The sequence below is a fragment of the Propithecus coquereli genome, unplaced genomic scaffold (genome assembly GCF_000956105.1).
Source record: "Propithecus coquereli isolate 6110/MARCELLA unplaced genomic scaffold, Pcoq_1.0 Scaffold301, whole genome shotgun sequence".
Lineage (NCBI taxonomy): Eukaryota > Metazoa > Chordata > Mammalia > Primates > Indriidae > Propithecus > Propithecus coquereli.
Window position 1 is genome coordinate 2,032,518 of NW_012148631.1, and position 26,768 is coordinate 2,059,285.

Sequence of the window (26,768 nt, forward strand, 5' to 3'; positions counted from 1 at the left end):
GTTAGAAGCCAGAGGTCACGGGAACCTGGGAGATGCCATCTGTAAGGTCAGCATCCGGGGGCAGGGGGCAGGGTGGACCTGGAGGGGCAAATGGTTCCATCCAGCACTGTCACTGTCTCATAGATATTTTCCTCTGTCTCCTATGCCTGTAGCCAGCAAGGCTCGAGCAGGACCGTTTGAGTATCACGATGACTGGGCGGCTGCCTCCCACTGTCCCTTTAACAGCCCACACGGGAGGCAGCTGGGGAAGGCCAGCATGGCCCCTGGCTCCTGCTGTGGGTCTCACCCATGCCCCTCACAACCCTGGCCCACAGGCTCACTCATCAGAGTCACTCCAGTCGTCCACACACAGAGGCACGACCCACACACACAGCAAGGCTTTAAGTAAATCTCTCAAATGAGAGCAGAGGTCCCAAGACAGCGGGGGTGGGTGAGGGGCCAAGAGGCCTGGATCCGAGTCCCAGCTCTGCCTCCCATTCCATAGGGCAAGCACCCGCCTCCTTGCCCAGGCCTCGATTTTTCACATGGAAGGTGTGGGGTTGGCTTGGTGGGCCTCTGTGGGCCCCCGGCTCCATGGCTCCATGTTGAATGCCCTTGACCGCCCTTGAGGGACAATTTGCCCCACTCATTCTAGGATCTCTCACTCTTCTCCAGCGCCTCCAGAAATAACCTATCCTGTCCCCTAAGATCCCCGCCTGTTGGGAGTACGCTGGCAGTTAAAAACAGCGAAAGAGACCTGCAGACTGGTGGCAATCAGGTGGCCTTCCCACCAGGCCAGGCAGCCCTGGATCTTCTCTCAGTCACTCAGCCATTCAGCAAACCCTGACTGCACCGCAGCCCTGTGCCAGACCTGCTGCTGGACTCTAGGCATGTTAAGAAGTGAAGGATAGCCAGGCCCCGGCCTCAAAGGGTACATGACCCAGGGAAGAGCACAGATGAGGACACAGTACCCCTAAGAGGTATCTAAGAAGGTTCCTTGATGGAGTAGGTATCACCTGGCTGGGCCTCAAGGAATGGCATTGCAGAGGGATCAGCATAAGCAAAGGCATAGAGGCCAAAAGAAAAAAAAATAGCATGAGGGATTCTCCAGAAGCAAAAAGAGTATAGAGTGTCACACAGCAACCACTTTTCTTAGACATGGTAGGAGATGAGTTTTGGAAGAGGGAGGGACAGATCATAGGGGCCCTCATATGTGCGTAGGGACCTGCTCTTCTGCTGGCGGTGGGCAGCGAAGGGAGGGTCTGTCTCCTGCCCCAGTGAGGCTGCAGAGTCCAGCCCACACCCAGGCTGCAGCGGGGACACGGGACATATTTGGTGAGTGAGCAAGTGAATGGAAGAAGAAGTGAATGGAGCTAAGTGACTGGATCAGATTTGCATTGGAGACCGTCACTCCAAAGGTTGCATCAGTCCCAAAGTCCCAGCACAACGTTTTCCACAATGAATCTGAATATTTATCAGTTCTTGGGTCCCTCTCTGGGGTTTGACCTCACACAGCCTCACAGCAGACAGGCCATGACCAGCCGTCTAAGTCACTGTCTCCAAAAACACGGGGCCTAGGGTTTATGAGTGCGTTTCTGCGCTGAGGCACGGGCCCCGCATCAAAAGCATTGAGACGCGTAATAAGAAGGTAACTCCTCCCCTGTCCTCTTTCAGTCCTGACTGCTCAAGGATGGAATTGTGTTTCTTGCCAGCATGACTGTAAGGTTTCCCTAATACAAGCCAGTCTTCCCTGATCACTTTTTTTTAAAACCAAAAGAAGGCAGGCAGTGTTCTAAGAGCCTCTGGTAACCAACATCCTCTCACCAGGATTTCACAGCACTGTTTGGCTTTACTCACTTCACGATGACAGTTACCTCCTATTTATGCCAAGTGTATACCATGATCCCCACAAGAAACAGACAGACACCCAAATTAGGGTATTTCAAAGGAACTCATGTCGAAGGTGTGGGTGGGTGTAGGCGAAATCCAAGAGAGAGTGCAGGAGCCTAGGCCTTGATTATGAACCCAATGTATGTTCATTCTAGAAAACTTGGAAAGTACAGAGAACTAGATGGAAGAAAAAACAAGCTGCCCAAATTCCTACAACACAGAGAGAAGCATTATTGGCAAATTTTGGAGGAGTCTCTCCTTCCTTTCCTCCTCTTGCTATGGAAAGGTCTTTCCTGAAGACCTCATAGAATCTTGTAGGTCTGAAACTTTAGAAATGTATGGAGGGCAGTGGAGAGTTAGCATGGGCAGCTGTGGGGACATTCTGCTTTTTGGCTGGAACCAGGCCCTGGACATGCCTTTTTGTCCTGTGTTTTAATCTGCTTTCAGAATTTTAACCTTAAGAGAAGACTATTTACTATTAGAATTGCATCCGTTCCGTCATATCGCCACTGTTTATCTCCTGACAAACACCCGGCTTCCTTCTTGGTCCCTTGAGCTCCTGGGATTAAAATGACCATGAGAAAGACTATTCATTGCGCACTCTGGCCTGTATCCTTGGGCACATTAGCCCTTTTAACCCCTACCGTGATACGCTGGGGTGGAATGGGCATGAAGAAAGGGACAAGGAAATAAGCTTACCTCAGGGTCTCTGGAGCCCCAAAAGAATGTAGAACACTTGACGTGACTCTGGATTCTGAGGTAGCTTCTCGGGAAACTGAGACCCAGTTGCCTTTTAAACCCTCAAAATAGTAGTATGATGTATGGATATATTTGTAGCCTTCTGAACTTCTGGCACCGTCCAAAACTGTTGGCTGTAAAATCGTGTTTCCTAAATCCAATCATGTTTCTCATCGATTTCCATTTTGAAATTGGAGGTCTTTGCCCTCAAGGTATAATAAAAACCACACCAAAGAAAATGGAAAACTTTTCCCCCTTAATATTTAAAGGAAAATGATTTTTATACAAAACACTCATTTGTCTACTTAAAGTAAATCACAGCACGGTGGCAGCTGAGGTTCAGAGCATGACACTTGTGATTTATGGTCTCTGTAAGGACATGCTTAGTTAATGATATTTGTTCTTTCGTCCCTCCCTGACTAGCTGGGTGGCAGGGAAAGCCCCAGGGCGAGGGGCGGTAAGGACTCCAGGCCCAGGCTCCCATCCCACCCATGTGCCAAGTCGGCCCCTGCGCTTGGTGTCTGTTCTAAATCAGAGAAGCCAGGGAGGGAGGAATCCTCTGCTACGTCCCCCTCAACAGCCCCCAGATCCCCGTCAAGGCGGAGTGTGGGTCCTGACCAGAGGCCCCCCAGCCCTCCCGTTGTGCTCAGGCCTCACCTGCCCCACACCCGGCAGAGCTCGGCAGACCCGCCCTGGGCCACCCTGCGCCTTCACTGCGGCTCCTGCACGTGGAGCCAGCACCGGGCTCACTGCTCACAGAGAGAGCTCCCTTCGTGAAAAACCAGCGAGAATAACAGGTCGAGACTTGTGATCCATCGTAGAGATGGGGCCAACAGGGCCTGGGGAAGGTCTGCCCGGGGGCTGGAAGGGTGAGGAAGGAGAACACTTTCGGAGGACACCTGGAGGTCTGACATAATGGAACGGACATTTTCTGGAAGATCTGCCTGGGAGCCAGTTTGGTGAGACAGAGATAGAAGTTACGTTTGAGGTCAGGGTAGCAGAAAACACTGGGTAAAGAAGCTCTGATTGATACTTCAAAATATGTCCTGCCTTACGCTTTATTTCTGATCCTCTCAACAACTCTGCTAAGGGGATGTCGTCAGCTCCACTGTCCAGACCGAGACACGCGTCTCGGACTTGTCCAAGACTTGTCCGTGGTCACCCAGCTGCTAAAGCTCACAGCCAGCTGGGAACACTGGGGTACTGGGCTTTAAGGTCCCAGCCTTTAAACCTTCCCACACCTGCCTCATCACAACTTGGACTGGCCAGGGCCACATAGACAGAGGCTGCTCTCCCACCACGCTGGCCCGAGGGGTCAGAAGGAAGTTGTGTGCCTGTCGCCTCACAGTAGGGAAAGGAGGTGGCCTGAACCTCATCTCCAGCCCCAGCCCCTGGCTCACCCCGCAGAGACACCAGACTAGCAACAGGGATTTTAGCCCGAGTCCGGGGTGGAGAAGACAAGGAGTTTAGGCACCGTCAGAGTTAGAAGAACAGAAAGAGAACTCTGGATTTCATGTCAAATGCCCCTCGCCTGGGAAATAGAACTCTAAGCCACCCGATCTCAGGTCATCTTCCAATCAGTCCTTCCCCGGTGTTCCCAGCCTCGGTGCACTGCCCCACCCACATCCTGGTACCCGAGCCAGCAGCCTGGGAGTCAGCCTTGACATCTCCCTCTTCCCCACCCACCGCCATCAATGAGTCCTCTCCATCTGCCTTCTCAGAGTCTGTGCCCTCCCTCCCCCACCCACTGCCACAGCCCGTCAGCGTCACCATCGTGTCTCCATCGTGTCTCACCAGATCTCTAAACTGCTGCCCACCTGGCCTTGTGCGTTCACTCTCGCCCCTCCTCCAGCGCTGTCTACACTCCCTCCACCATCCTTTCTACTCTCCTTCAATCCTGTCTACCCTCTGCACCAATCCTGTCGATACCCTTCTCCAACCCTGTCTACACTTTCCTCCCACCCTATCTACAGCCTCCTCCAACCCTGTCTATACTCTCTTCCAATCCTGTCCACACATTCTAGGAAGAGTCTTCTTTCCCAAACACAAGTCTGACCATGCCACTCCTGCCCATGGCCTCCTACCACCTTTCAGGACCCCACCTTCAGTGTCAGCCAGGTGCCACCAAGGCCTGCCCAAGTCCCCAGATTCACCCCATGACTGCCCCGCACTCTGTGTTCCAGTCGTGCTGGCCAATGGCTCTTCTTCATGTAGCCCGTCCTCTCTCACACACCCCACACTCTGTGCCTGAATAGCTCTGCTCCCCCTTCTTTTCTCCAGTCCATGTCTATCAGCCAGGTCATCTTCCATGTCCCTCCCCCTAGGAAGCCTTTCCTAACCTTGCAGGACAGGCTCAGCCCCCCACAGTTCCCACTGAGCCCACTAGGTGGCATTTCCCTCTCCACACTGTAATTGTCCATGCAAGTGTTCATCTCCCCACTGCTTCATGAGATCTCAGAGAGCAGAGTCGGGTCCCACTCACTTCTGTACCCCATATCTAGCAATCCCCTGCATGCTTTTATTTAAAACCATTTATTGAGCATCTGCTATGTGCTACACATTGGGGATGAACAAGGCCCCTGCCCTCGTGGGGCTTTCCATTTAGTCGGAAGCAAAGCAAAAAGAAAAATACGCAAACATTAAATCTAGTATCTAGTAGTGCTAAACACTCTGAAGAAAACTAAAGCAGTGGCCCGAGATGTGAGGGCATTAATATTTTAGACAAGGCGGTGAAGGGAGCTCTCTCTAAGGAAGTGGCAGTGACCTGAGCACTTGTTAGGTCCTCAGTAAAACCTAGGTGACTCACAAATTAACTGAGTGTCTCACTGATTGAAAGCCTCTAACCTATTTTTCTAGAAGTCTTTCCCCACAGTTAATTTTGTTTCAAGTCACAGGCATCCGGCTTCGGAGACCTGAGTGGGAGTTTTAATTAACTTAAGACACAGCAGAGGGAATGGAAGCCCCAAACCCCAGAAGCCGTTTCTGCAAAAGGTCCAGGGCTTGGGTAATAAAATGGTGCTTTCATTCTCATTAATGGGGCGATTGATTTAAGGAACAGACCAGTGGATTATCGATCAGTGTTAATCATTAGAAAATGCCAAGTTAATGAATCTAAGTGCCATAAGACCCCTGTGGGACATGGGGAAGGCCAGTTAGATACAATAACCTTGTCCCCTTCCACTCCAGCAGACAGATTTATTTACAGAAATCTAGATTTTTCTCAGGAAAAAAAGACAAAGTGCGAGTCAGTGGGAGTTAAGCCACTTCTACAGCTGAGCTGGACCTGAGAAACCCTCCCCAGCCTTTGTGACAGCCTCCGCTGCTCCTGCCATACTCTGTTTCTGCCTAACTTTTTAAAATAAACTTTTCATTTTAGAATAGTTTTAAATTATAGTTAAAGGAAAACTGCGAAGGTAGAACAGAGAGTTCCCATATACTGCACACCCCGTGTCCACTATTGTTAACAGTTTACATTAAAACTGTCACAATTAACGGGCCAATGTTGCTATATTATTACTGACTAAAGTCCGTCCTTAATTCAGACATCCCTAGTTTTTACTTAAAGTCCTTTCGCTATTTCAGGATCCCATCCAGGGCACCACGTTACGTTTAGGTATTCATGTCTCCTTAACCTTTTGTTGGCTGTGACAGTTTCTTAGACTTTCCTTCATTTCAATGACCTTGATAGTTTAAGGAGCTACTGCACAGATGTTTTACAGAACGTCCCTTGACTGGGTTTTATCTGAAGCTTTTCTCATGATTACAGCAGAGTTTGGGGAGGAGGACCACAGAGGTCAAGTGCCCTTCACATCACATCATTTGCAGGGTGCATGCCGTCAACATGACTTTTCACTGTTGATGTTGACCTTGATCACCTGGCTTAGGCAGTATTTGTCAGGTTTCTCCACTGCAAAATGACTCTCCCTCCCCTTTCCATACTGTACTCTTTGGAAGGAAGTCACTATGCACAGTTCACATTTAAGGAGTGGGGAGTTATACATCCTCACACAGAGTGGAGTGTCTCCGTAAGTTATTTGAAATTCTTCTGCATGAGAGATTTGTTGATACTAGTATGGGCCCATGGATATTTATGTTTAAACTTTGGGTTGTAATCCAGTATGATTTTACTTGGTTTTTCGCACATATTATTCCACCTTTGGCTATTGGGAGTTCTTTCAGTTGGTTCCTGTGTCCCTTTGACATACCCCATCATTAAGGGTTTTTGGTGGGGTATTTTTGTGGGGAGTGTGTGTGTGTGTGTGTGTGTATGTGTGTGTTTGAGCATTTCCTTCCTTACTTTCTGGCACTACAAGATGCTCTAGGCTCATTTCGTATATTTTCTGCCCTAGCCCTGGAGTTAGCCATTTCTCCAAGTAACCCTGATTCCTTTTATTAGAGAATCCTGTATCGATTTTCATAATGGGCTGTCCTTTTGTTTTGTTTTCTTTATGAGTATAAAAGTGAGTTGTGCTCATTATGGAAAATCTAGCAAACATGAAAATTAAGAATGAAAATAAGTATCCCCAATAACCCCAAAGGCAAAGAAAGACACCATTAACACATGGGGGTGTTTCTATCTGGTCTTTTTGCTAGTTGCTGGCTCTTGAGAAGTCCTTTCTGTACTTTCACTCTTGATCTCTTCCAGACCAAGGAATATCACCAAGGGGAAGGGGTGAATGGTTTGCTTCCCGCTCAGCTTCTGTGGTTGGAGAAGCCAAGACCTTTTGGTCTTTCTCAGGTGGTCTGTTCCCTGGGCCTTTGCCCACTACTCCCTCCAGCTGATCACAGATCCAAGAGGCCAGGAGTCAGGGCGTGTCCTCCAGCCGACTCTGAGGAGGTGAATGCTTCCTACTTCTGTGACCTTGACCATGATCATTGACCTCATTTTCCTGTTCTCTAAGGATTAAATGAGATTATGTATACAAAGTCCTTAAAAGAGGGCCTGGCAAGTGGCAGGTATCTTAAAAAGTAAAAACCACTATTATTCTAATCATTATTATTATTAATAATCCAAAGAAACACATCCCTAATAATAGAAGTCCAGGCTTAGTGTGGCAGGCAGACCTCTGGGAGGGATATATTTGCACAAGCAAACTGCCTCCTTTGTGGAGACCTTATGAAATTGATCTGGTCCTTCCTGGGCATTGGCCAGAGTTAGGAACTGCCTCCTGCAAGACCAGCAAAAAGAGAGAGAGAGAGAAGGAGAGCTCCTGGGGGTTGAGCCGAAGAGTCTGCAGTATAGAGGCAGCATTACATTGTGATCAAGAGCATGGGCTCTAGAGCCAGGCTGCCCGGGTTCAAATCCCAGCTCTGTCACTTACCTGCTTCATTCCATGGGTATTTTACTCACTAGGCCCAAGGTAAGGATGACAATATTGCCTGTCTCACAACGCTGCTGTGAATACCAAATAAGTTCACAGATGTAAGAACTCGAAACAGTACCTAGCACAGAGTAGGCTCTCAATTAGTATTAGTTACTGTCTTTATTATTTCATTGTCATTCAAGACTCTTTAGGTTGCAAGTAACAGAAAAGCCAACCCAGAGGTACTTACACACAGTGGGATTTATTGGCTCACGTGACTGAACGTCCACGTTTCATAGAATCTTATTGGCTCTGTGGGTCACGTGTCCATCCTGAACCAATCACAGTGGCTGAGGGAATCCAGGGATCAGAGGCTGAGGCCTCTGTGATTCATCGGTTTCACCCCGAGGGAAATCACAGGTAATAGATGTGGGGAGGCAGAAAGCAACGTGTGCTTTTCCCTGAAATTGCCCCCTTTCCCCCGAAGGTGAAGCTTAAGAGGAGAAACCTCTGAGGGTTAAATACTGAGCTGACGGGCAAGCCATGCATTGGGTCTCCAGGCCCGGGGGTGGGGGAGGGGAGTAGATAAAATGAAGTTGGGCAAGCAGGAAGTTAATCTAAGGACAAGAATCATTTTCTGCAGCATCCTGACCTCCCACCTTGTGTAGGAGAATCTCCTAACAATTTTCCTCTGAACCCTGCTAGGATAAGGGAAATCACCAGATTAGCATCAAGAGTCCTGGGTGCAGGTGCTGGTTCTGCCCTATCACATGGGACAGGTGGCCTGCCTGGTCTGAGCCACCTGTCAGTGAGCAGGTTGGCTGTCCTAGCACCATGTCAGCCCTAGGAATATCTGAATTCCTGACCAGATCAGTAATTGTTCTCTTGTGGGGACTTTTCCTCCAAATAAAGAGACTGTGGGCATGCAGGCCGGGAGCCCCGTGCAGCCGCCATGCATGGTTGAGGTGTCAGAACTCAGGAACCAGAGTCAGGCAACCACGGTGGGAGGAAGGGAAGGCAAGTACTTACTTGTGCCTAATCTGTTCGAGGCACTGATGTTTCAATATTATCCACGGAGCCTGATGCCAGGCAGCCCAGATGCCCAGGTTCAGTCACTGGCATGCTACGAGGGGATGGTTCCCAGGTGTTTAATGGAGGCCCACTGCAGTCTGGCTGAATGGGCCCTATGCCATGTCTGATGCTGAGAAGCTGCCCTTGGGGTTGCCACAGTCTCTGGCAGAAGAATCATTAGGCCACCCTCTGACTTGATCCTGTAGGAATTCTGGTCTAGAGTTAGTCTTACCTCCTTGAGGAACCCTTCCTGGATCTCCAGGCTGGTCTCAGCGCCCTGCATCTTGGTCCCACAGCCCTCCTGCTGCTCTTTCTCAGCACCCACCACACTGTCTTGTCATCTCCATCCACTGTCTGCCTGCCCCACTGAACGTGTGAGCAATGGGACTGAGCTCTCTCCAGCCCCTAGGCTACCCTAGGGGCTGACACACAGCTGGCCATCTACGTTTGTTGAATGAATGAATGAATTTAGATAATCCAGAATACTCTTTCTAGTTCGGCATTTTAAAGCAGGAGAACATGGACTCGATATGATTTGAGACAAGTTACCTCATCTCTCTGGACCTCAGTTTTACTTCCTGTAAAATATATATAATAATAATTTTTCTTCATTTCACGAGACTCTTTTGAGGATTAAATGAGATAATGTATACAATATTACTAACTACTCTCACTTGAATGTTCCCTATGTCCCTGCTGCTATATCAGGCTACATATAAATATTTATAGTGATAGAGTATTATTTAATAAATATTTATTTTCTTCCTTGGAACTATATTGAATTAATTTGACGAAGGGGTAGATGGATGGACGGATGGATGGAAGTAGCAGCCTTCCAGCAGCAGGGCATGGAGTGAGTGCGGGGACACGTCCACACTCACTGCTGAGATGGCTCAGCAGAAGGTTATACCATTTTGGAATAACTATCTTGGACTTCAGAGAGTTCCTGGGTATGAAGGTTTGGCTTTAATTAAATTCTCAGCACAGTGTTAAATGCCATTTTATTTTAGTTCATAATTAACACTAATGAGATGCGTGGATCACAGACAGCACACATTTTGAGAAAAAGAAAAACAACATGTGAGCTCGGTGGTTTCCATTTTCGCTTTTCCCCCTCCCAAGCTCTGTTCAATTAAAAGTTTTGAGAAAATATTACAACTACACTCTTTGTCTTTGTGGTAATGAAGCATATTAATTTGAATGTGATGAATACAATATTCCACTGACTTTTTTATTCCCTTATCTACAAAAGTTTAAAATAATGGGCCAATTAAATCGAGAGAGAATGCAGGGTTTGCCTGGGGCTTCAATTCAGCAACCAAAGAACTGAAAAAGCAAAATTCTGTGACATTGTCTGGGGCCAGATTCCAAACCTTGGCTAAAGCTGACAGGCACCGATTCACACTGGACAGATGGGAGCAGTGCACAATATGCCCTGTGTTAGGGATTAAGAGGCCAGGTTCTAGACCCAATATTTTCCAGTATTTTCTCAGTGACTGTTGGATGGATGCATAGATGCACGGATGGATAGGCAGATGGGTGGGTGGATGGATGGATGGATAGATGGATGGAGGGAGGGATGGATAAATGGATGGGTAGATGAAATGGTAAGATGAATCAAATGACCTCCCAAGGTCCCATTGTTCCCAAAATAGCAAATTAAGTCTAGTCTGGAGCTAACATAACCCTTCCAAGACCTAGAAGTTAGAGGCAGAACTTACAGGTAAGGCCCAGTTCTCTGGCCTCTTTACCCTAGAGTCATAAACTATAAATTATAGAGCTGTCCTGAGGTCTGGTACAGACCCTGGGAGCTCCACTGTAAAAAAAAAAAAAAAAAAAATAGGCCCCTCAAACCAGTTAACCCGAAGAAAGGCTGAGCTTCTGATCTGAAAGGGGGACATGTTAGAGCCACTAAATCTAAGACATGGTCCAGGTGTCTTTCTGAGGACCTCTGGAAGGTCTCCCACCTCCATGTGGTCTTTCAGGCATTAACTTCACCTTGTCACTGTGTCATCTGAGGAAGTCTGTGGGTACAAATCCCACAATCTCTGTGTACTTTGTCCTCATCCATTCTGTTCTCTACATTGCAGACATTTGAAAACACACATGCACACACGCACATGATATTATTCCTTTGTTGAAAACCCATTGTGCCCAGACTAGAGAAATCCTTAGTGTGACTCTGCATGACATGACCCCTGAGTGCCTCCCAGCCGTAGCTGTTGCCACGCCACCTCCACCCCTGCCCATTCCCTGGGCTCTAGCACTGGCCTTCAGTCTGTTTCTAGACACCTCTTCAACATTAAGGGCCCATGTGACTCAGGACCTTTGCACATGCTATCCCTTTTGCCTTAAATGTTTTTGTCCCACCTGCCATCTAGTTAATGCCTACTCAGCCTTCAGCCCTTAGCTGAAGCATCACTTCCTCAAGGAAGGCATCCCTGATGAACCTCCCTGTACCACTGCAGCTTGGGTCGAGCCCTGGGTATGGCTTATCACAGCTTATAATCATATTATTATACTTGTGCTATCAGTCGAGTCATATCTGTCTCCCCCAACAGGCCATTAGCATTATAACCATTGATTTCTAATCATTGTATCCTAGTGCTTAGCACAGTGATGGCTCATAATGGATGCTTAATAAATATTTGTTGAATGAATGAATGAGTGAATGAACAAATGGCTAATTCAAGAGCTTTGGCTCTTTCCATTCCACTTCTATTTTTGGATTTCTCAATTCCCAGAGCACTTACTTTGTGCTGGGCCTAATGCAGGGAGCTCAGACAACTGAAGTTTGTCGTTATTCTCAAGCAGTTTACAAAATAACAAGAAGGAGACAAAAAAATACACATTATGGTCTAAAAATGACAATATAATGTGTCACGTGCTACAACAGATGCAAGTGCAAAGTTTAATGGAAGCAGGGGGAAAAAATCTTCCTATTCCACCCTGGGGAGGCTTCACAAAGGAGCTGTTCTCTAAGCTGGGTCTGAAAGGAAAAGGTGTTGGCCAAGAAGATAAGGGCGGAGGCCGAATTCCAGGTGAAAGATCAGCATGTGGGAAGGCTCAGACAGCAGCAGCTGGCACTGGGAAGAAATGCAAGTCACTGCGATGACTGAGTCCCAGATGGAGCGGCAGGGTGGTGAGAGATGAGGCTGGGAGGCAGGCAGGAGCCAGGTCACAGAGGCCCTTCAACGACAGCTAAGATGGTGGCTGCCAAGACTGCGAAGAAGAGACTGGCCTGGTGAGACCTGTGATTTTGAAGAACTCCCTCTGGAAGCGCTTTGGGAAAGAGGTGCCCACCTGTTTCAAATGAGGGCCTTCCTCCCCTGGGGAAACTGATGCTTTGTCCCAGGAATGTCAATCAAACTCCTTCCCAGAATCCAAGCTCTCTTTTCCAGAGGGTGCTCAGTGTGGCTGACCTTGCCTATTCGTTGCAGGGAGAATTTAATTTCAGGGTGGGAAATTTAAAAAAAAAATGTAAGATTAAGCAGTGTAATCAGCTGCTGCTGAGAGTTGGAAATGCAATAAATAATAATAGCATTGAGAGCTGTTTTTAATAACTCAACAGTGTAATTTAGCCTTGGCTTCTTGGAGCATATTTAAAATATGTCATAATGTGTCTAATGGCAAATGCCTCATTGCCAGCCTCTGAAGACAAATGTCTTCCCAGGAGGGAGGGGGGTGGGAAATGGAGGAGAAGTAGGAAGATCTGATTGCAAACAGGGTGTAGGAAGGCAAGCATTGTTCATCCTGACACTACTAATTCAAAATCTGTGATCTTTTGCCTAGGCGATTGGTTTTAGTTGGTTTGTCTTCAAGGGTGGAGTAGATTAATAGCAATAATACGGTAAAGGAGATATTTATAATTTGTAAGGCAATAAGCTGTTCTCACACTCTGTAGAATCACCATTTTCATGCAGTCCACATTCCAATTACAGATCATCCTTGTCTATCTACTACAGTAGGTCCCCAGGGAACTGATGTCTTGGCAGCATTTGTTTTACTTAGTTGAGTTACTAAATATTCATGAAACCATTAAAATTTGTTATTTAAAAGTGCTCGATGAATTCTGACTTTTAGTAATTCATATGTGCTCCCCGTCAACATTAGTCCAAACTGGTGGGATGGGCCAGTCCTCCCCTCCTAGGGATGCATCTTGACACAGTTAAAATGCAATGAGCTTTGGAGTCAGACAGACCTGGGTTCAAATTCTAGTTCTACCACTGTGACCTTTTGCAACTTACTTACACTCTGCGGCTATTCCTGATTTATTAAATGAGAGTGATGATGATGATGATGATGACAATGACAACTAATATTTAGGGATCAGTTACTGCATTATCTCCATCATAACAATACAATTACATAGGTCCATTATAATCCTGATTTTACAGATGAGAAAACTGAAGCTTAGAGAACTTAATTAACTTTCCTAAGATACAGGGCTAATAAATAACTGTTCTTGGGCATATTATCAGTTCTATCGGACTTCAGAGCCCTGCTATTTTTTTTCCTTTTTTTTTTTTTTTTTGAGACAGAGACTCACTCTCTTGCCTGGGCTAGAGTGCCGTGGCATCAGCCTAGCTCACAGCAACCTCAAACTCCTGGGCTCAAGCGATCTTCCTGCCTCAGCCTCCCGGGCAGCTGGGACTACAGGCAGGCACCACCGTGCTCAGCTAATTTTTTCTATTTTTAGTTGTTTGGCTAATTTCTTTCTATTTATAGCAGAGAAGGGGTCTTGCTCTTGCTCAGGCTAGTCTTGAACTCCTGACCTCAAGCAATCCTCCCACCTCGGCCTCCCAGAATGCTAGGATTACAGGCGTGAGCCACCGCGCCCGGCCCAGAGCCCTGCTATTAAGTGTGCCGTGCTAGCCTCTGCTGGTAACTTGTACAGTTTGGGGAAGATTTGAGAAAATATGTGTATAGTTTCTGGCACATAATAGAAACTTTGTAAATGTCTCTTAGATTGAAGAACTAAATTTATTTTCCTTTACTGTGTCTTCTCTGGAAAGATAAAACATCTATTTCTTTGCAAAGTTTTATTAATGTCTTTATCACTCCATAAATTGTCCAAGTCACTCCACACCCCTCCAAAGCCTCAGGTTTTTAATTGGTAAAATGGGGGTGGGTGAGACTCCAGTTGTGGGGTAAATTAGTTAAAAAAAAAAACTTTGGAAAACAATTTGGCAATACTTGGTAAAGTGGAATATGCACATATCCTGTGATGCAGCAATTCTATTCCTAGGTATACACTCTAAAGCAACTTGTCTCTACCTCTGCACTGTTGACATTTTGGTACAGATATTTCATTATTGTGGAGGTGCTCTCTGTGCATTATGGGATATTTAGCAGCATACCTGGCCAGGAAGAAAGCAATGAAGGAGAAGGAAAGAAGGAAGGAAGGAAGGAAGGAAGGAAGGAAGGAAGGAAGGAAGGAAGGAAAGAAGAAAGAAAGGAAGGGAGGAAGAAAAGCTAATTAGTTCATTTGGATCCACAATCTTGATTATAAATGTGTGTATTAATTGGAATTTCTGTTGAAATTCCAACAGAGCCTGGATCCTTCCTTGAGAAGCAAAGGAGATAAAAATTGAAACATGTCAGGGAATATTTAAATGTTATTACTCACTGGCTTTATTTACAAATAGCTTCCAATTGACAACAGTTAAGTTCTGCTCAAACCAACAAATGACTAGTGCTGACAGCCGACAGGAACACTGTGCACTCATTAATGAATGTGTTCATTATTATTCCCTGCCAGGGCGCATTGATTCCTGTTCTCCTGCCTGTTTTAAGTAGAGAGACCTACATCTCCACCTCCTCAGCCTGGAACCACAGTAGGGGAGGAGGATGTGATGAGATGGAGAAACTTGAGTCCTGCATACTGAACGTTTGAGGGAGTGAATCCTGAAGTTCAACCCAAGGGACACAAAATCCTGAAAGCAGGGTTCAAGATCCTCCCCAAACTGATTTTCTGAAGTGCTTGGAATAATCTTTCCTGAGGGTTTTTTAAAATACAAGGGGAAAAACCAAGAAGCTTGTCTCCATTTGTCTCCCTTTCCCCCTAGGCTCTGTGAAGCTGATGATACAATCAAAGGAGCAGATCTGGCTTTGAGAATTGACTCCTAAGGGACCAGGACCTGGGGGGGTGGAGAGCCAGCCCAGCTGGATTCCAAGGGAAGCTGCTTAAAGCATGACTCCTCTTCCCAATAATGTGATTCTGAAAGAAGGGCTTCTAGCTGGATGCACTGAGGTTTTTTTTTACCTTTCAGCATCTGTCTGAAATTGCTCTGTAAAGTGGGACACCAGTAAGAACGTCATCGGTTGTTGTGCAAAAGAAGAAATCATGTACAAAAAGTCAAGCACAGTGCTTGCTCCATGGAAAATGCCAATAGCATTTAGTTTCCCCCTCTTTGTCCCTGTTTTCTTATCCGTAAAGCAGAAATAACGCGGTATTCTAACCCAAAGGTTGATTATGAAGAGTGACGTGGTATTTTTCCACAAATATTTATTGAGAAACTACACCATGCAAAGAGGCTTAAAAGGTTAAACAAAACTTTACAAAGTAAAATTCCTAAAAAACTTTTGGAACATTTTGAACTTCCTAATGGGTGAGACTTTTCATCTACCCACGGTGTCCAACATGTTCACAGAGCTTACATGAACAGTGAATATCTGAGAAAGGAGAGAGGAAGGAAAAGAGGGAGGGAGGGGAAGGAAGGGAGGAAGGAAGGTGTCATTATTTTATTATTGTACAATTATCATCATCATTATAAAACTAATTTAAACAAACCCAAAAGGGCACCAAGATAAGGGCTAGGATAAAGAATACAGGAATAATTTTCTCATTTTGATCAGTGATGGGAATAGTAACGATTTTCTCTCTGAACAATAACCATCTTGCAGTTAAATAATTTGCTTTCTGGTAGAATCAGGAGCTCTGAGATGGTGCTCTGAGGAATTCCTTCATTTCTTTCATACTTTCTAAAGAAAAAGAAAACTCCAAATGCAATTATTGGCAGTATTTTTATACCAACTGCAGCAGAACATTCTGGAAAATGAGGTTCCTACCAAATTAGTTTATCCAAATGAGGTTTAGACAGTACCTTACCAGAAGAACCACTCAGAAAACCCACATGCCAGCAGCAAGCCCAGTGAGTCAAGGGACTGTGGATGTCACACTGCACACATGTCCTCAGTTAACGACATGGACTGCTCCGGTCTTGAGGGACATTGTACCACAGGACCCCTCTGTTTACTCCAGGTTACACTGCAACGAGCAAGCTGAGAGCAGCAGAGGTCGTGAGCTAAAATAGAATTTGATTTTGTAGCTGCTAGGGGCAGACACTCAAGTGAAGTTTAAGCAGCAATGAATCATACTCAGCTGAAAACATTTGCCTAGAAGGAGGATTTGTGGCTGGAGAACTGAAGTTCAAGCACCCAGCAATTTCCAAAGGAAGTCTAACTCCCCTACCTGAAATAGTACTCCTTCCTCTCCCCAGATCCAAACCCCCAATCGATACATACTATCTATGACTTCTCCATGAGACCCATCTGATTATTATCTCCTCGAGCTTATGGATCATAATAACAGTAATAATGATACTGATATAGTTGTTTCTATGAATAATTGCTAATTCATTTTAATCTCACCACAACAACTCTCTGAAGTAGGTACTGTGATTATCCGTGTTTTGCAGATGAGTAAACTTAGGCCCAGAAAGGTTAAGTAACTCACCAATAGTCACAGAGCTAAGTGGGAGGCAGAGTTAAGAGTCAAAACAGACGGTATGGCCCAGAGGCTGTGCTCTGGACCTCTGTGCCACACTGCCTTTCACTGGGTGTCGAGGACTGTGCTGAGCACTTTATGGCATTATCTTACTTCATTACTGCAACAACACTGTGATATGGGTGTTAACATTATCCCGCGGTAAAGAATCTGGCTCCAAAAGTTCAAGTGACTTGTCCTGGACACACATCTAGTAGGTGGCAGAGCTAAAATTCCAACCCAACGACTCTGTGATTGTTTGGCAAAAACTTGGCATTGGTGAATGTGACCATCTTGGTTTCCAAGACTTGCGAGGGACCTCGAAGACCATGGCCAGTCTTCATTTGTCGAGATGTGAAGGCCTAGATTGGAAACCAGCCTGTTTTGGTGTCTAGATGGATCAGAACAGAAGTCAGGTATCTGGTACCGGAGGTCAGCTAAATGCCCCTCCACCCATCCTCACTCAGAGAGAACGTCTCACAAATGATAAAACCTTTGTTTCTTTGGGGAAAATTAACCTGAGGAAACAAATGCCTGCTAGTATTGATAAGGAATTGAAGAGGGTCAACAAAGTGAAAATTCTTGGTCAAAAAATAGTAATTTGGGACAAATTAGTGAGAGAAGTGTCAAAATCTGCACAGGCCTACATCTCCAATGCAAACATATTCACTGTACAACCAATATGGAAATAATAGAAAGCATATTATGAAATAGATTCCACAGTGCTCCAGTTAGGGCAAAGGTGTCTCATCAAGTGAAAGATGCAACTTGAGTAAAGACTTCAATGCGGATTACATGCAGAGGGAAGAGTTCTGCAGAAACCCGTGACTCTGGGTGGAACTGTGATGTGAGAAAAGGCAGGTTTTCTAATGAATAGTCCGTGTAGCTCTCACAAATGCCAAACCGCAGACTCACCTTTCATTAGCTGGACACATGGGGAGACCAAGGACTTGGGAGGCAGGGAACTTGGGGTTGATACTCAAACACCCACTACTACAAGAATTTCCTTCTGATCTTCTTGGGAATAAGAAGGGGCATCTCAACATTTCTGGGAAATATTAGGTAAGTTTTTCTGGTTGCCACAGAGGTGACTCACCTGAGACGCAGATGCTCCTAAAGTTCAAGATTAGGAGACAACTGGAAAGGGAACTTGACTTTGAGGTAGAATTCTTAGAAGAATTGTAGTCTTTACATGGAGACAGCACAGCAGAAAGCGGGAACCGCTACCCTCCTTTCTTGTGTCACTCATTCCCAGAAATGCCAGAAAGCAGCCAGGGATTAAATCTAGTTCCTGGCACCTGGCCTTGCATCTAACAGATGCTCGGTATTACCTGTTGATGGAGCTAAAGAGGGAATGTTGTGTGTGAGGTAAAATAGGGCAATACATGAAAATGTGGGATGGGAGCCCAGGAAAGTGCCTGAGACCAGAGCACCTGCCCGGAGCTGACATCTGGACCAGTGAGCACGCACGAGCAAAGGTGGCAGAATTGGGAACAGCACCTTTCCAGAGCTGTTGGAAAGGAAGCAGTAGAGAGAGGGGAAGGAGTAGGTAGAAACCAGAAGCAGTACAGGCTAGAGAAGCCAAGAGAGTAAAGTATTAACTTCCCAGAAACTTGGAAGTCTCCCTGCTTCTAATTTCATTCCTCATGGCTGGATATACTATTGCCTAAAATCCCACTAAGCCCAGTGGGCTAAGTATTACACTTGCTAGGGCTTCAGAGGAGAGGAAACACATTATTAGGAAAACCCCTGGGCAGGTGAATTTGCCAGGTTTCCTTCTGGGCAGATGGGATGTGGAATGGCAATGTGGTGTCCTGGTAAATCAATGGCCATGGGAAGGGGTAAGAAACACTTATTTATAGCATTTGCTGATTTCCATGGTATAAATACTCCTACCATGCCTGATTTCAAGCTACCAAAGGTTTACCAACTACATTGCAGATTTCCTAAATATTTAACAATGAACTTTCACAAGCTGCTACAGGCTGGCTCCAGGACACACTGCCCAGCCACCAATGAGACTGGAGATTGTCATATAGAACTGAGAAGAGAGATGCTGAGCAGAGAAGACCAGATTTTCCTGTGTCTCACTCAGATACGTAGAATATGTCTTCCCTTTTACAAAGAAGGAAAGGAAGGGGAGACCAGCATTCACATTTAATTATTGTTGTTTTAAATCCATTACACATATACGTGGGAGAAAATTTCAACTGTGGGGTCACCCTCTGACCCCAGGCCCTCAGTTTTCAATATTAAAATGGTAATGTACCGAACAATTTACTTTTTTTAATTAACAACACATTGTCAATATTCTTCCAGGAAAAGATACATAGATGTGCCATATTATTTTTAATGACTACATAGTATTCCTTTTATGTATGTATTATAATTTATTTAACCAGTTTTCTCACTGATGAGCATATAAGTCTTTTCAGTCTTTTACTGTTATAAACAAATGATACAATGAATATCCTTGTACATATATATTTGTGCACATATGCAACCATCCCTACAAGTAAAATTTCTGTATGTGAAATTTCTGGATCAAAGAGTATATACATTTTTTATTTCTGAATACACATTCTTACCAATGATTCAAGAGAGTGCCTTTTTCCCACAGTGCTGTCAACATAGTGTATTCTCAAAATCTGACACCAGCATTTGTTAAGTGCCCACCCTGTTCTCACCCTTTACATAGGTTCTCTTATTAAAGGTAAGTTTATTCACAGAAGAGGAAACTGGACTTCATGGAGATCTGGGAACTTGTCCAAAGACAGATCTCCGTGACTCTCAGTCTCCCATCTTCCCTCTTCCCTGTGTTGAACATCTTTCCCCACCAGGCTCACTGCTGACATTCCAGTACAGGAAGAAGGTGAAGTTTCCCACAGAGCCCACAAGTTCAGGACATACCAGCGGCATCACTCTTTTGTGTCCCTGTTTTTTGTTCTATTCCCAGAAGATTTGCTCATCAGTGCTGTCCAATGATTATTTAGCCTGACTACCCATTTAATAATTTCTGATACTGCTATAAAAGCTGCCTAAAGACAAATGTAACTGTGTACTCAGTCCAGTTTATAATACCTTTCCTGGTGATACAGTTCCCAGGGGTACTTCACGGTATCAAAGCAGGGACCACCTGTATTCCAGAATCAGCTTGCCTGGTGTTTCACTGGGGAAGTAAAGAAAAATTGTTGTCCCGTTGAAAAAAATAGTTTTCATCTCTCAGTGTATCTGAGATCTAAAGCAGTAAGTCTAGTAGGTCTCTTTCTTTATGCCTTTGAAATGGTTTGTACTGACACATATTCCTCTGAGGTGCTGAGAGAATATGCCATGAGACGTTGCTGGTGATGGTTACACTTGGCTAGCACAAGTTCAGGAATTGGTTAAACCTTTGGAGAAATTGCCTTGGGTAAAAGAGGAAATAAAAGCACAGAGTACTATGAGACATAGAGATTGCCAGCTAGGAGTAGGGAGAGAGGTGGAGCGAGCGGGAGGAGTGGAAGGGAGGGAGGGAGAGAGAACAGGGAGTAGGAGGTAGGGAGATTGCTAGAAAATTAACCGTGCACTTAGGAGAACAGCGGGAAGGGAGGCTTGGAAGCGTGGTTTCCGGCTTTAAATGCCCGCCTGGCGTCTTGCTGGTGGGGTTCCATGAGAATGTGGGCGGAGGGCGAGTCCGAAGGGCTCCAAACCCTGGGCATAGTGGTGGTCGTGTGCTCCTCTCTGAAACTTTTGCACTACCTCGGGCTGATTGACTTGTCAGACGGTAAGCGGATCCTCGAGCCCTGCCGTTTTATACCAGTGTGTTTTTCCGGCTTTGGTTGTTGTGACAGTAGTTTAGAAAATGCTCGGAAAGCTGCGCAGAGACCCAGGAGATTTGAAAAACCCCAGCTACAACAGCTTTGTGTGGCTCCCGCCTCCCTCCGTCGCCCGGCCGTGCGCTGTCCGTGGTGCTGAACTGTGGCGCGCCCAGAGAGGGGAGTCAGGGTCTTCTCCTCTGGTCCTGTGTGCATGTGGGTCTTGATGGATTATTAGCCATGAGAGACCAGCACAATGCATCAGAATTCTCTCTGAAAGTGTTGGATAACTATTTGTATTGTTAGTTGAGGCCAGTGACTTTTAAAAATCATTATATTGATTAACTTTGTTTAAGAAGTACTTGGGAAAATTACACAGGGGTAAAAATCTTTGTAAAATGCTGATCTCAGTGCCTGTCAATTAGAAAACATTTAACAAATGTCGATTCTGTTCCCCAACTCTTAACCTTCAACCCTTATAAGATCCCTTTTTCTAAAAATCACTTCCTCAGCAGTGACTTTAGCTCCATTCCTTAATGACAGTGTAGTTATAAACCCAAGATTAACCACACTGCTTATGATTAGAAATTTAGTGGTTTGGTTTCCAAAGTTAAAGGAGCTCAAGAAACTCAGAGGGGTTTTCTTCTCCCCTCATTGGATGTTGTTTCAAATAGAATACAGTTTGTCTGTAAGATTTTTATCACTTACAATTAATTAGTCTCCTGGAAAGATTCCAAATTTGGTGAGCAATGCATTAAACAAGACCAACCTCCAATAATGTATATTTGATGTATATGCAATGTTTAGTCAATGTATATTCTTTCATAACTGCATGGTGTAGACAGAATTTCTCTTCCAAGAGACATCATATGACTAAACCATACAAAATAATGGCATGCATTTGTACACAAATGACTAGCTAAAATACCAACCAAAGCTGAGGTAGACCAGAAACTGAAGTTCAAGATTACGTGGTTGGATGAGCCGCGGACTAAGAGTCAAGAAATTTGATTTTTATCCATGATCTGTCTTGGTTTAATCTTGGTCAAATCATTGTTTAAAAATCTGGGTCTCAGTTTCCTAGTGATGATTTTCAATCTCTGCTCCATGGAATTGTAGAGTAGCCCAATGGTTTCTTTGAATTCATTTTTGTGGGTGGGGATAGTTAGCCAAACTCTGAGCCCCCTCAGCCCCACTTCAACCAGACCAGCTCAACTTTATGTGTTCTATATATTAACCCTGTATATAAGGGCTTTTTAGCTTTAGCTAAAATTTAGTGAATCTATTAATCTATGATTCTATGGACTTGCTTCCCTGAGATTTTGAAAGTTGAAGCACATTCAGAAAACTTTTGCTTTCTTAAAAACCACCTGAAATCTAAAAATCTAGAAGAATAGTTCTGTGTGCACATAAGGACCCTTCCTGGCCCTTGGTCCCTTTGATGTGCTCTTCCAGAGATCCAAACTCAGCTTGCCAGTCCATAACAACTGAGCAAGGCCCCTGTTCTTCCCTGGATTCCAAGAAAACATGTTCCATCCCTGTTCAGAGGTTTAGAGCAGCTACCTCCAAGATTACAAATTAATTCAAGAACTGCCCACTTCCTTATAAGACTAAAGGTGCAGTAGAAATAGTCTCTGTTCTTCCTTTCCATATCATAAGTATCCATCTTTCTTTCACAACTTTAGCTTTGTGTTTTATTATCGCAGAGGATATCAATCATTCACCTAACGTTACAGTAATGAGAAGATTTAAGGTGAAAGGTAGGGAACATATGTTTTAAACTATTTCTGGGAACCCTAGGTGAAGGAAGAGGAGAGTATTAACATTTATTCATCGTCACAATGTGCCAGGTATAGGGCTAAGTGCTTTTATTTACATGAGCTAACGTAACCCTCAAAATAACACTCTACGGAAAAAAATTTAAATAATACTGGAAGGTAGATATTATTATTCCTTTTATATAAGGAAGAATACAGATTTAGAAAAGTTAAATAAAATTTCCAAAAATGAAGCAATAGCAAGGTGGAGGTGTTTGTCTCTAAAATTTCACCCTCTGTTCTGCACACCAAGTACCTCAGCAAGTAAGCTAGTTCCAGATGGAGCCTGTAGTCTGTCATTGAGTCTACACCACACATAGGCTCTTATGCTAGAGCCTTCACCATATGGCCCAAAACACCATTTTAATGTGTATGCGATATGGGAAACTCTGTTCACCCATTTGAGGACTGAGGAGAGAATACCACCTCCTACTAACTACATCGGGACCAGTGTGGTGCAGTCATTCTAAGGAGAGCACTGGAACAGCTCTGAAGAACCCATCTGTAGTCTTTCTTAGGACTTTGGTCTTATTTTTATTTTATTTTTCAGGGACGATTTTGGAATAGTACAGAGATGTGGGGCCCAGAGTCAAAAGAGCTGGGTTTCAATCCATTTATCAGTTGTGGGACATTAAGCAAGTTCTTCCTTCTCCCTAGATTTCACTTTCCTCATGTATAAAATAGATAAATGAGAATGACAGTTGTATTAATTTCCTAGGAGTGCCATAACAAATTGAATGGCTAAAAATAACAGACATTTATTCTCTCACAGCTCTGGAGTCCAGAAGTTCAAAATCAAGGTGTTGACAAATGCCCCTAGAGTCTGAAGCCTCCAGGGAAGGATTTTTCCTTGCCTCTTCCAGCTTGGTAGCTCCGGGTGTTCTTTGTCTCGTGGCAGCATTGTTCCAGTCTCATCTTCACATGGCATTTTCCTCTTCTTGTAAGGACACCAGTCATACTATACCTGGGCCCACTTTAGTGATCTCATCTTACCTGGATTATATCTGCAAAGACCCTAATTCCAAATAAGGTAGTTGGAGTTAGGACTTCGACCTATCTTTGAGGGAGACACAATTCAATTCATAACAATAGCAGTAATGTTCTTATAGTCATTGTAAGTATTAAATGAAATGGCACGTGTTTATTCTTTTTTGGCCTTAGATCATGCCAACCAAAAGAATGCCCTAGTCATCAGGGAAAACAAACAAAACCCATGTGTTATGCCTTTGGTTAAAAATCCATCAGTCCTCTTGGACAGGATAATTCTTCTCTTTGAATTTGCAAGTTTCCAGTGAAGCTTCCAGGGTAGGAACCCTGGGATGACTTTTCCTCTGTATGCTATGTCATCATGCATACCCACCTTCATTCATCAGCACTCAAAGCTCATCAGCACGTCCACCAAAGTGAGGATAGCAGGACTGCAGAGAAGAAAAGATCGAGGCAGGGGCATGGGGGTGACAGACACGTAACACCCCCCAGAAAGGTTCTGAGACCACTACCAGTTAATTCTCTGTCTCTCTTCTCACCTGCCGCTTGCCAGGCCAGCATTATGCAACCTCACCTTCATCAGGTGACAGCACTCTTTCCCCCAAAGCATCATGTCTACTGGCCCTGCCATGGTAACTTCAGAAGTGATTCACTATTCCAGGTCATCATCTACTGAGGCAGTGAAGTACATATATATAAGTGTTTCCCGAAGTGGGTTCTCCTGCTATGATATCTTATATCTGTTGAAATATAGGGTAATTGTGTTATGCCTCTGACCATAACTTGTTCATGAAATCAAGAATGTCACAGGATAAGCAAGAATCACAGCCAAAAATAGTAACAATAATAAAAACTTGAAAATTTGGGGGGATATCATGAGAATCCAGGCATGCCCACTGGGGTTTTTAGAGTCAATTTTCTATGCATTCTAAATTACAAGAAACATATAGTATTAATCTGGGGGCATGCTGGATCCATTTGATAGCAAAAGGTTTGAAATATGGTTCATATGAAGCCGTCCACCCATGCATAACCAGCTTTAACCATTTCTTATAGACTTAGCATCTGTCTAGTGCTATACAGCTTAAGAAACCCTTGCCTATCTGGTGTTTGACTTAGACAGCAGAACAATCTTATGGAAGTATAAAGGTCTCATGTTATTATTGAAACATTTTTATAGTTTTTAAAAAACTGAGACTCTGCAATAGTGAATTGTGCTGCCATAAACATTCGGGTGCAGATGTCTTTATCATAGAATGTTTTGTGCTCTTTTGGGTAGATGCCTAATAGTGCTATTGCTAGATCGAATGGTATTTCTATTTTTAGCTCTCTGGGTATCTCCAAATTCTTTTCCACAGAGGTTGCACTAATTTGCAGTCCCACCAGCAGTGTAAAAGTGTTCCTGACTCTCCACATCCTCGCCAACATTTGTTGTTTTGTGTTTTTTTGATAGAGGCCAATCTCACCGGGGTTAGGTGATACCTCATTGTGGTTTTGATTTGCATTTCTCTAATGATTAGAGATGTTGAGCATTTTTTTATATGTTTGCTGGCCATTATTCTGTCTTCTTTTGAAAAGTTTCTGTTATTTCCCTTGCCCATTTGTTGATGGGGTTGTTTGATTTTTTCTTGTTGATTTTTTTGAGTTCTAGATAGATTCTGGTTATCAGCCCTTTATCAGATGTGTAGAGAGCAAATATTTTTTCCCATTCTGTGGGCTGTCTATTTACTCTAATGATAGTTTCCTTGGCAGTGCAGAAGCTTTTGGAAACAACCCAAGTGCCCGTCAATCCACGATTGGATTACTAAAATTTGGTATATGTTTACAATGGAATATTACTCCATTATAAGAAACGACAGTGATCTAGCACCTCTTATACTTTCCTAGATTAAACTTAAGCCCATTATCCAAAGTGGGGCACCAAAAGAGCAGAAGAACAGGATCCATTTGTACTCACCATCAAATTGGTACTAATTGATCAACACTAGGTTGATCACATGGCAGAAATACTCTCTAGGGATTAGGGGGATGGGGAGGCAAATCTACAACTAAAGGACACGGGGAGCACTAAAGGGAGGGAAGGGCATGCCTTTAACCTGCATTTGGGTGAGGCAAAGACATAAAGTGTAACTATAATGTTTGTACCCTCACAAAACCCTGGAATAATAAATAAAAAAAAAAAATGAGACTCTGGAGTTTTGACTTCAAGTCCACATAGCTAGGAAGTGTCAAATTTCAGGACTCAATTCAAGTCTTCTAAGTCCCACTCTAGGGCAATTACTGCTATCTATATGCAGCCAAACTTAAACTTAAAACTGTGCCTGGACCATTGCAAATATCACTGTTTCCACTCAATGAATGTGCTCTTGGTAAAGTACATACTCATAACCTAATATAGTTAGGTTGTAGAATGGATAATGGCCACCCAAAGATATGTCATGTCCTAATGCCTAGAACATGTAAATGTCAACTTATAAAGAAAAAGATTCTTTGTAGATGTGGTTCAGTTAAGGATCTCCAGATGAAAAGATTATCCTGAATTATCTGGGTGGGTCCTAGATGCGATCATAAATGTCATAAGAGAGAGGCAAAGATTATATGCAGACAGAAGAGGAGAAGGCAATGTAAAGATGGAGGCAGGGATTGGAGGGATGTGGCCGAAAGCCAAGGATTGCTGGCAGTCTCCAGAAGTTGCAAGAAGCCAAGAGTCTCATCTAGAACCTCTAAAAGGAGTATGACCTTCCGACGCCTTGATTTCAGACCAATGAGACTGATGTTGAACTTCTGACCTCCAGAACTGTGAGAGAATAGATTTCTGTTAGTTTAAACCATCCAATTTGCACTAATTTGTTATGAAAGCCTTGAGAAAATAATACATAGATCTTTTGAAATGTTTCTTCATTTGCCGCAATACGATATAAAATAAAATACATGCACTTGAAAGTTCAGATACTGACAGACCTATTGGTCTGGAATGCTGGTAAATATAAAGGCTTAGGTCACCTTCTTTGAGAAATTCCAAGGAGGACAAGAAGTAGAGCCCTGACCTCCTGCCTGCACCAGCATGCACGCGTCCCTCCTCCATCTCTGGTCCCTGATGGTCACAGAAGGACCCAGCAGCTCAGAGTAAATTTGCTCCTCTACAACCTGAAACCCAAACTTCTCCCCCGGTTTCTCTTTTTCCTCTTTCTACCTCCACATTTGGTTCATTATTTTTAGTTCTTCTGTAGATATAGGTATACTTTAAAGGACACATTTAATCCTTGATTACTTAAATATTGGCTTTACGCAGTGTCTGTTGCTCACCTTCTCTGAAATATTAGAAGACAAGGACACATTTACTTCCTTCTACTTCTCCCATCCTTCTGTCTATCTGCCTGATCTGTTCATTGTGTTATCATTTTTACACTGTCAAGGTTCA

At 44.3% G+C, this 26,768-nt stretch overlaps 1 protein-coding gene across 4 annotated transcripts in view; it reads left to right on the top strand.

Moving 5' to 3' along the window:
- The window catches only part of KCNIP1 (Kv channel interacting protein 1), a 355,148-nt gene that overhangs the window by 282,519 nt on the left and 45,861 nt on the right, over nt 1–26,768 (top strand). The window contains exon 1 of one of the 4 annotated variants that reach the window (XM_012649696.1): nt 20,425–20,512. The exons of the other annotated variants lie outside the window; for them this stretch is intronic. The gene's annotated coding sequence lies outside the window, so the exon portion shown is untranslated. Of the gene's footprint in view, nt 1–20,424; nt 20,513–26,768 lie in introns of those variants that run through there. 4 annotated transcript variants of the gene reach the window in all.